Below are 11,156 nucleotides of genomic sequence, written 5' to 3' on the forward strand. Positions count from 1 at the left end.
GGGTAGTTGAGGGAGAAATATCATGAATGTTAAGGATTTATACACAGTGGGGATTTTGAAAGAGGGAATAAAACCCCAAAGTAACAGGGGTAAGAAAGACCATAAAGGTAATTTCAGATTCAGGTTTAGGGGGTAATAACTTTATGGAAACCACTATTCACACTATGTGGATTATAAACACGTACAGACAGAGAATTATCACATCAAGAAGGTGTAACAGTGATGAATGGCTATTCAATGTACAACAGAAGTCTTCTGTAACAAGCAATACGTATTAAATATGTTTACATACATACATCCTTTAAAAGGTTTTGTAAGTAAGTTGTAACATGCCTCATTCAGCAGTTCGGTGATGACGTTCAGAATATTGTCTTCTGATTAGTCAAAAGAACAATTAGTGTGAAAAAAAAGATGTCCCAAATAATCTGGTTATTCTAGAGAAGAAAAAAGCATCTGTTCCTTTGTCTCCTTTAAATAAGTGGTTGCACAGGGTCTTAACATTCAATCCAAATCAAATGAAATTCTATTTGTCACTTGTAAATTATTATTGGTACTGAGATATTTGGTAATGTATTGGTGGTGGCACTCTTGAGTAGAAACATGGGTACATCACAAATCACAGTCCGACACATTTGGATCAAGGCTATTCATTTTAATAAGGCACTTTGGATTCAGATTCAGTCATGTCTCAACTAGAAAACTAAAAACAGTCAGAAAATTAGTGGTTCTATTTCCAGGCTGGGATTCATATTACAAAAACACTACTTTTGATGTGAATGTTATTGGTCCATGTAAGGAAACTTCTTGTTGGCTCCGTATCCCGAGGGGCCTAGTTTAGCCTCTCTCCTCTCTGGCTCCACCTCCTTGTCTGACACATTCTGAGGGGGATCTCTGGAAGCGCCGGCCTTCACAGCTGTGACACCAGTAGCCTTGACAGCTATAAGAAAGATTGACATTTAGACTATGCTGCTTTAACAGAGAGTTCCTCTCTGTTCAACCCACCCAGAACACACACCCACTTTGTCAACAATGCTTCATACCTGCAAATCACTTATAACCACTAGGTTAACAACAGCAAAAAAGTACACGTTCACACCTTCTATACTATGAATTGACTTCATCACCAGTCATTACGGTACTACGGTATATTGTTGTAAAAAACCTCTAGTATGATCATGATCATCACTAGCATCATCACTAGTATCATCACTAGCATCCTCACTAGTATCATCACTAGCATCATCACTAGTATCATCACTAGCATCCTCACTAGTATCCTCACTAGCATCATCACTAGTATCACCACTATCATCATCACCAGTATCATCACCAGTATAATCACTAGTATCATCACTAGCATCATCACTAGCGTCATCACCAGTATCATCACTGGTATCATCATTAGCGTCATCGCTAGCATCATCACTAGTACCATCACTAGCATCATCACTAGCATCATCACTAGCATCCTCACTAGTATCATCACTAGCATCATCACTAGTATCATCACTAGCATCCTCACTAGTATCATCACTAGCATCCTCACTAGTATCCTCACTAGCATCATCACTAGTATCACCACTATCATCATCACCAGTATCATCACCAGTATAATCACTAGTATCATCACTAGCATCATCACTAGCGTCATCACCAGTATCATCACTAGCATCATCATTAGCATCATCACTAGCATCATCACTAGCATCATCACTAGCATCATCACTAGTATCACCACTATCATCAACACTAGTATCATCACTAGTATCATCACTAGCATCATCAGTAGTATCACCACTATCATCATCACCAGTATCATCATTACCGTCATCGCTAGCATCATCACTAGCATCATCACTAGCATCATCACTAGCATCATCACTAGTATCACCACTATCATCATCACTAGTATCATCACTAGTATCATCACTAGTATCACCACTATCATCATCACTAGTATCATCACTAGTATCATTACTAGTATCATTACTAGTATCATCACTAGTATCATCATTAGTATCATCACTAGTATCATCACTAGTATCACCACTATCATCATCACTAGTAGCATTACTAGTATCATCACTATCATCATCACTAGTATCATTACTAGTATCATTACTAGTATCATCACTAGTATCAATCACTAGTATCATCACTAGTATCACCACTATCATCATCACTAGTGTCATCACTAGTATCATCCCTACATCATCACTATCATCATCACTATCATCATCACTAGTATCATTACTAGTATCATCACTAGTATCATTACTAGTATCATCACTAGTATCATTACTAGCATCATCCCTACATCACCACTATCATCATCACTAGTATCATCACTATCATCATCACTAGTGTCATCACTATCATCATCACTATCATCATTACTAGTATCCTCACCAGCATCATCACTAGTATAATTGTGGCGAAATCCTGCACTTAAGTGCGCTGCCACTTTAAGAGCGCATGAGCAGTAGGAAGGAGGAGATAAAAGAGCTCGTTAAGCTCTATTGGAGAGGAGCTCTTGTTGGCGCGACAGTTTGGTTTGTGTGTGCTAGGCTGCAGAGGTTTTTTGTTTGTCTTCACCGTATGTGGTTGTACAGTGTTTGGATCAATCCTCGGTGTGATCGCTCGACGACGTGGTTGTTCTCATTTGGGACCGCGATGGTTATGGATCAAATGGATTAGTAGCAACATTTGTTTGTGAAGCGTTCAACTACAACCCAACATACCATCGGACAGTCAGACCGGATACCTGCACCCTCAAGACCACAGCTAAGCCCTCTTTGTTCTCTTTCTCTCTTCTCTTCACGCTGTGTTCCAGTGCTTTACACTGAAACCGACTCTATTTCCTAAGTACATTGAAGTTTCATTGGAGCTGGACTAGTGTGTATATGAACACCACACATTCATACCCTCTGCACTCCTTCCCAGGAAGAAAATACAAACTATTGCAAATCCTCTGTGTGATGACTGGGTTCATTCATTATTGTATGAGTTGCTGTTTATTTGCTCTGCCATATTGTTATATGAGGTATGTTTGGTGGGGTTACCAAGAATTGTGGAAGGACTGATGTGATGTGGGATCTATAGGGTGTGTATTCTTGTTTTCCTCCGCTGGCTATCTGGTCAACAGGCTACACTCTAGGCAGTCTCTTCTGTTGATGTGTGTGGGTCTGGTAGTGGTACTCTCGCTGTTCTACTATTTTCCTTTCGGCAGGGTTAATACCTGCCTGGCGCCCGAACAAAATCTTCTTTACCTTTCTCTAATTAATACCGCTATATAATCACTAGTATCATCACTAGTATCATCACTAGTATCATCACTATTATGATCATTATCACGAGCATCATCACTAGTATCACCACTAGTATCATCATGATCATCACTAGTATCATCACTATTATGATCATAATCACTAGCATCATCACTAGTATCATCACTAGTATCATCATCACTAGTATCACCACTAGTATCATCACTAGTATCACCACTAGTATCATCATGATCATCATCACTAGTATCATCATGATCATCACCACTAGTATCACCACTAGTATCACCACTAGTATCACCACTAGTATCACCACTAGTATCATCATGATCATCATCACTAGTATCATCATGATCATCATCACTAGTATCACCACTAGTATCATCACTAGTATCACCACTAGTATCATCATGATCATCATCACTAGTATCATCACTAGTAATATCATGATCATCATCACTAGTATCATCCCTAGTATTCTCACTAGCATCACTAGTATCATCACTAGCATCATCTCTAGTATCATTAGTAGTATCATCACTAGTATTATCATGATCATCATCCCTAGTATTCTCACTAGCATCATCACTAGTATCATCATGATCATCATCACTAGCATCATCCCTAGTATTCCCACTAGCATCATCACTAGCATCATCACTAGTATCATCATGATCATCATCACTAGCATCATCCCTAGTATTCTCACTAGCATCCTCACTAGCATCATCACTAGTATCATCATGATCATCATCACTAGCATCATCCCTAGTATTCTCACTAGCATCATCACTAGTATCATCATGATCATCATCACTAGCATCATCACTAGTATCATCACTAGTATCATCACTATTATGATCATAATCACTAGCATCATCACTAGTATCATCATGATCATCATCACTAGCATCATCACTAGTATCATCACTATTATGATCATAATCACTAGTATTATCATGATCATCATCACTAGCATCATCCCTAGTATTCTCACTAGCATCATCACTAGCATCATCACTAGTATCATCACTAGCATCATCTCTAGTATCATTAGTAGTATCATCACTAGTATTATCATGATCATCATCACTAGCATCATCCCTAGTATTCTCACTAGCATCATCACTAGTATCATCATCACTAGCATCATCCCTAGTATTCTCACTAGCATCATCACTAGCATCATCACTAGCATCATCATGATCATCATCACTAGCATCATCCCTAGTATTCTCACTAGCATCACCACTAGTATTATCATGATCATCATCACTAGCATCATCCCTAGTATTCTCACTAGCATCATCACTAGCATCATCACTAGTATCATCACTAGCATCATCTCTAGTATCATTAGTAGTATCACACAGTATTATCATGATCATCATCACTAGCATCATCCCTAGTATTCTCACTAGCATCATCACTAGTATCATCATCACTAGCATCATCCCTAGTATTCTCACTAGCATCATCACTAGCATCATCACTAGCATCATCATGATCATCATCACTAGCATCATCCCTAGTATTCTCACTGCATCACCACTAGTATCATCATGATCATCATCACTAGCATCATCACTAGTATCATCACTATTATGATCATAATCACTAGTATTATCATGATCATCATCACTAGCATCATCCCTAGTATTCTCACTAGCATCATCACTAGCATCATCACTAGTATCATCACTAGCATCATCTCTAGTATCATTAGTAGTATCATCACTAGTATTATCATGATCATCTCACTAGCATCATCCCTAGTATTCTCACTAGCATCATCACTAGTATCATCATCACTAGCATCACCCTAGTATTCTCACTAGCATCATCACTAGCATCATCACTAGCATCATCATGATCATCATCACTAGCATCATCCTAGTATTCTCACTAGCATCACCACTAGTATTATCATGATCATCATCACTAGCATCATCCCTAGTATTCTCACTACATCATCACTAGCATCATCACTAGTATCATCACTAGCATCATCTCTAGTATATTAGTAGTATCATCACTAGTATTATCATGATCATCATCACTAGCATCATCCCTAGTATTCTCACTAGCATCATCACTAGTATCATCATCACTAGCATCATCCCTAGTATTCTCACTAGCATCATCACTAGCATCATCACTAGCATCATCATGATCATCATCACTAGCATCATCCCTAGTATTCTCACTAGCATCACCACTAGTATTATCATGATCATCATCACTAGCATCATCCCTAGTATTCTCACTAGCATCATCACTAGCATCATCCCTAGTATTCTCACTAGCATCACATAGCATCATCCCTAGTATTCTCACTAGCATCATCACTAGTATCATCACTAGCATCATCACTAGTATCATCATGATCATCATCACTAGCATCATCCCTAGTATTCTCACTAGCATCATCACTAGTATCATCACTAGCATCATCACTAGTATCATCATGATCATCATCACTAGCATCATCCCTAGTATTCTCACTAGCATCATCACTAGTATCATCACTAGCATCATCACTAGTATCATCATGATCATCATCACTAGTATCATCATGATCATCATCACTAGCATCATCACTAGTATCATCATGATCATCATCACTAGTATCATCACTAGTATCATCACTAGTATCATCATGATCATCATCACTAGTATCATCACTAGTATCATCATGATCATCATCACTAGCATCATCACTAGTATCATCATGATCATCATCACTAGTATCATCACTAGTATCATCATGATCATCATCACTAGCATCATCACTAGTATCATCATGATCATCATTAGCATCATCACTCACATGGAACTCTGGGGGCCTCTCTCTCACACTTGAGTGTACTCTGGGAAAAGCACTCAGCGATCCAGGACAGCACCTCCCCACAGTACTTCACCTGGGGGTGGGACAGACAGAGGCATACCTTTTACACACCTTTGATAATACAGACACATGTACCATCACTAGTGTTGTCTGGACAGTTTCCACTTTTGTGACTACTCTATTAGTTCCAATATACCAGGCATAATAAATCAATGTCTCTATATTTTTGTACCTGAGCTTCCATGGATGACATTCGCTTCTCTTGCTCCTTGAATCCTCCAACAATCTTCAATAAGCTCTGAACCCTTTTGTCACAAAGAAAAACATTTAAAAAACACATTGAATATCAAAGACATAATTGAAGGATACAGACTGTGACTTGAAGGTAGTTCATAAGAATGACAAATATACAGCACACACAACGTGGTGGGAATGGCTCAATACCATTTACAAAACATTGTCAAAGAGTTACTTGGCAGAGGTGGTCTTCAGTCTCTCCTCACTGCTCTCCAGATGCTGCCGTTCCAGTTTGGCCAGATAGTTCTCCTTCTGTACTGTCTCCCAGGTTATCAACCTCTGGTCCAGACCTGCAGGCAGCTCCCTCTCTGAACACACAACACCACTCTGTTAGTATCTATATACTAGCACCAACACCACTCTGTTAGTATCTATATACTAGCACCAACCCCACTCTGTTAGTATCTATATACTAGCACCAACCCCACTCTGTTAGTATCTATATACTAGCACCAACACCACTCTGTTAGTATCTATATACTAGCACCAACACCACTCTGTTAGTATCTATATACTAGCACCAACACCACTCTGTTAGTATCTATATACTCGCACCAACCCCACTCTGTTAGTATCTATATACTCGCACCAACCCCACTCTGTTAGTATCTATATACTAGCACCAACACCACTCTGTTAGTATCTATATACTCGCACCAACCCCACTCTGTTAGTATCTATATACTAGCACCAACACCACTCTGTTAGTATCTATATACTAGCACCAATACCACTCTGTAGGTATCTATATACTAGCACCAACACCACTCTGTAAGAATCTATATACTAGCACCAACACCACTCTGTTAGTATCTATATACTAGCACCAACACCACTCTGTTAGTATCTATATACTCGCACCAACCCCACTCTGTTAGTATCTATATACTAGCACCAATACCACTCTGTAGATATCTATATACTAGCACCAATACCACTCTGTAGATATCTATATACTAGCACCAACACCACTCTGTAGGTATCTATATACTAGCACCAACACCACTCTGTAGGTATCTATATACTAGCACCAACACCACTCTGTAAGAATCTATATACTAGCACCAACACCACTCTGTAAGAATCTATATACTAGCACCAACATCACTCTGTTAGTATCTATATACTAGCACCAATACCACTCTGTAGGTATCTATATACTAGCACCAACACCACTCTGTAAGAATCTATATACTAGCACCAACACCACTCTGTTAGTATATAATCCTAGCACCAACATCACTCTGTTAGTATCTATATACTAGCACCAACACCACTCTGTAAGCATCTATATACTAGCACCAACACCACTGTTAGTATCTATATACTAGCACCAATACCACTCTGTATCTATATACTAGCACCAACACCACTCTGTAAGAATCTATATACTAGCACCAACACCACTCTGTAGGTATCTATATACTAGCACCAACACCACTCTGTAGGTATCTATATACTAGCACCAACACCACTCTGTAAGAATCTATATACTAGCACCAATACCACTCTGTTAGCATCTATGTACTAGCACCAACACCACTCTGTTAGCATCTATGTACTAGCACCAACACCACTCTGTTAGCATCTATGTACTAGCATCAACACCACTCTGTAGGTATCTATATACTATCACCAACACCACTCTGTAAGAATCTATATACTAGCACCAACACCACTCTGTTAGCATCTATGTACTAGCACCAACACCACTCTGTTAGCATCTATGTACTAGCACCAACACCACTCTGTAGGTATCTATATACTAGCACCAACACCACTCTGTAAGAATCTATATACTAGCACCAACACCACTCTGTTAGCATCTATGTACTAGCACCAACACCACTCTGTTAGCATCTATGTACTAGCACCAACATCCCTCTGTTAGCATCTATGTACTAGCACCAACACCCCTCTGTTAGCATCTATGTACTAGCACCAACACCCCTCTGTTAGCATCTATGTACTAGCACTAATACCACTCTGTTAGCCAAATCGGACTACTGTTCTACACCACCATCATCATCATCATCTCATAGGTTTAGTAATCAGGACTACTGCTCTACACCATCATCATCATCTCATAGTTAGTAATCAGGACTACTGCTCTACACCATCATCATCATCATCATCTCATAGGTTTAGTAATCAGGTACTACTGTTCTACTACACCACCATCATCATCATCATCTCATAGGTTTAGTAATCAGGACTACTGTTCTACACCACCATCATCATCTCATAGGTTTAGTAATCAGGACTACTGTTCTAACACCATCATCATCATCTCATAGGTTTAGTAATCAGGACTACTGCTCTACACCATCATCATCAATCTCATAGGTTTAGTAATCAGGACTACTGTTCTACACCATCATCATCATCATCTCATATGTTTAGTAATCAGGACTACTGTTCTACACCATCATCATCATCTCATAGGTTTAGTAATCAGGACTACTGTTCTACACCATCATCATCATATCTCATAGGTTTAGTAATCAGGACTACTGTTCTACACCATCATCATCATCTCATAGGTTTAGTAATCAGGACTACTGTCTCTACACATCATCATCATCATCTCATAGGTTAGTAATCAGGACTACTGCTTCTACATCCATCATCATCATCTCATAGGTTTAGTAATCAGGACTACTGCTCTACACCATCATCATCATCATCATCTCATAGGTTTAGTAATCAGGACTACTGTTCTACACCACCATCATCATCTCATAGGTTTAGTAATCAGGACTACTGTTCTACACCATCATCATCATCATCTCATAGGTTTAGTAATCAGGACTACTGCTCTACACCATCATCATCATCTCATAGGTTTAGTAATCAGGACTACTGCTCTACACCACCATCATCATCATCTCATAGGTTTAGTAATCAGGACTACTGTTCTACACCACCATCATCATCTCATAGGTTTAGTAATCAGGACTACTGCTCTACACCACCATCATCATCTCATAGGTTTAGTAATCAGGACTACTGTTCTACACCATCATCATCATCTCATAGGTTTAGTAATCAGGACTACTGCTCTACACCATCATCATCATCTCATAGGTTTAGTAATCAGGACTACTGCTCTACACCATCATCATCATCATCATCTCATAGGTTTAGTAATCAGGACTACTGTTCTACACCATCATCATCATCTCATAGGTTTAGTAATCAGGACTACTGCTTCTACACCATCATCATCATCTCATAGGTTTAGTAATCAGGACTACTGTTCTACACCACCATCATCTCATAGGTTTAGTAATCAGGACTACTGTTCTACACCATCATCATCATCTCATAGGTTTAGTAATCAGGACTACTGCTCTACACCATCATCATCATCTCATAGGTTTAGTAATCAGGACTACTGTTCTACACCACATCATCATCATCTCATAGGTTTAGTAATCAGGACTACTGCTCTACACCATCATCATCATCATCTCATAGGTTTAGTAATCAGGACTACTGTTCTACACCATCATCATCATCTCATAGGTTTAGTAATCAGGACTACTGTTCTACCACCATCATCATCATCTCATAGGTTTAGTAATCAGGACTACTGTTCTACACCATCATCATCATCATCTCATAGGTTTAGTAATCAGGACTACTGTTCTACACCACCATCATCATCATCATCTCATAGGTTTAGTAATCAGGACTACTGCTCTACACCATCATCATCATCATCTCATAGGTTTAGTAATCAGGACTACTGTTCTACACCATCATCATCATCATCTCATAGGTTTAGTAATCAGGACTACTGTTCTACACCATCATCATCATCATCTCATAGGTTTAGTAATCAGGACTACTGCTTTACACCATCATCATCATCTCATAGGTTTAGTAATCAGGACTACTGTTCTACACCACCATCATCATCATCTCATAGGTTTAGTAATCAGGACTACTGTTCTACACCATCATCATCATCTCATAGGTTTAGTAATCAGGACTACTGTTCTACACCATCATCATCATCATCTCATAGGTTTAGTAATCAGGACTAGTGCTCTACACCACCATCATCATCATCTCATAGGTTTAGTAATCAGGACTACTGTTCTACACCACCATCATCATCTCATAGGTTTAGTAATCAGGACTACTGTTCTACACCATCATCATCATCTCATAGGTTTAGTAATCAGGACTACTGCTCTACACCATCATCATCATCATCTCATAGGTTTAGTAATCAGGACTACTGCTCTACACCATCATCATCATCTCATAGGTTTAGTAATCAGGACTACTGTTCTACACCATCATCATCATCTCATAGGTTTAGTAATCAGGACTACTGTTCTACACCACCATCACCATCATCTCATAGGTTTAGTAATCAGGACTACTGTTCTACACCACCATCATCATCTCATAGGTTTAGTAATCAGGACTACTGCTCTACACCATCATCATCATCTCATAGGTTTAGTAATCAGGACTACTGTTCTACACCATCATCATCATCATCTCATAGGTTTAGTAATCAGGACTACTGTTCTACACCATCATCATCATCATAGGTTTAGTAATCAGGACTACTGTTCTACACCATCATCATCATCATCTCATAGGTTTAGTAATCAGGACTACTGTTCTACACCATCATCTCATAGGTTTAGTAATCAGGACTACTGCTCTACACCATCATCATCATCTCATAGGTTTAGTAATCAGGA

The sequence above is a fragment of the Salvelinus namaycush genome, chromosome 1 (genome assembly GCF_016432855.1).
Source record: "Salvelinus namaycush isolate Seneca chromosome 1, SaNama_1.0, whole genome shotgun sequence".
In the NCBI taxonomy this organism is placed as follows: Eukaryota; Metazoa; Chordata; class Actinopteri; order Salmoniformes; family Salmonidae; genus Salvelinus; species Salvelinus namaycush.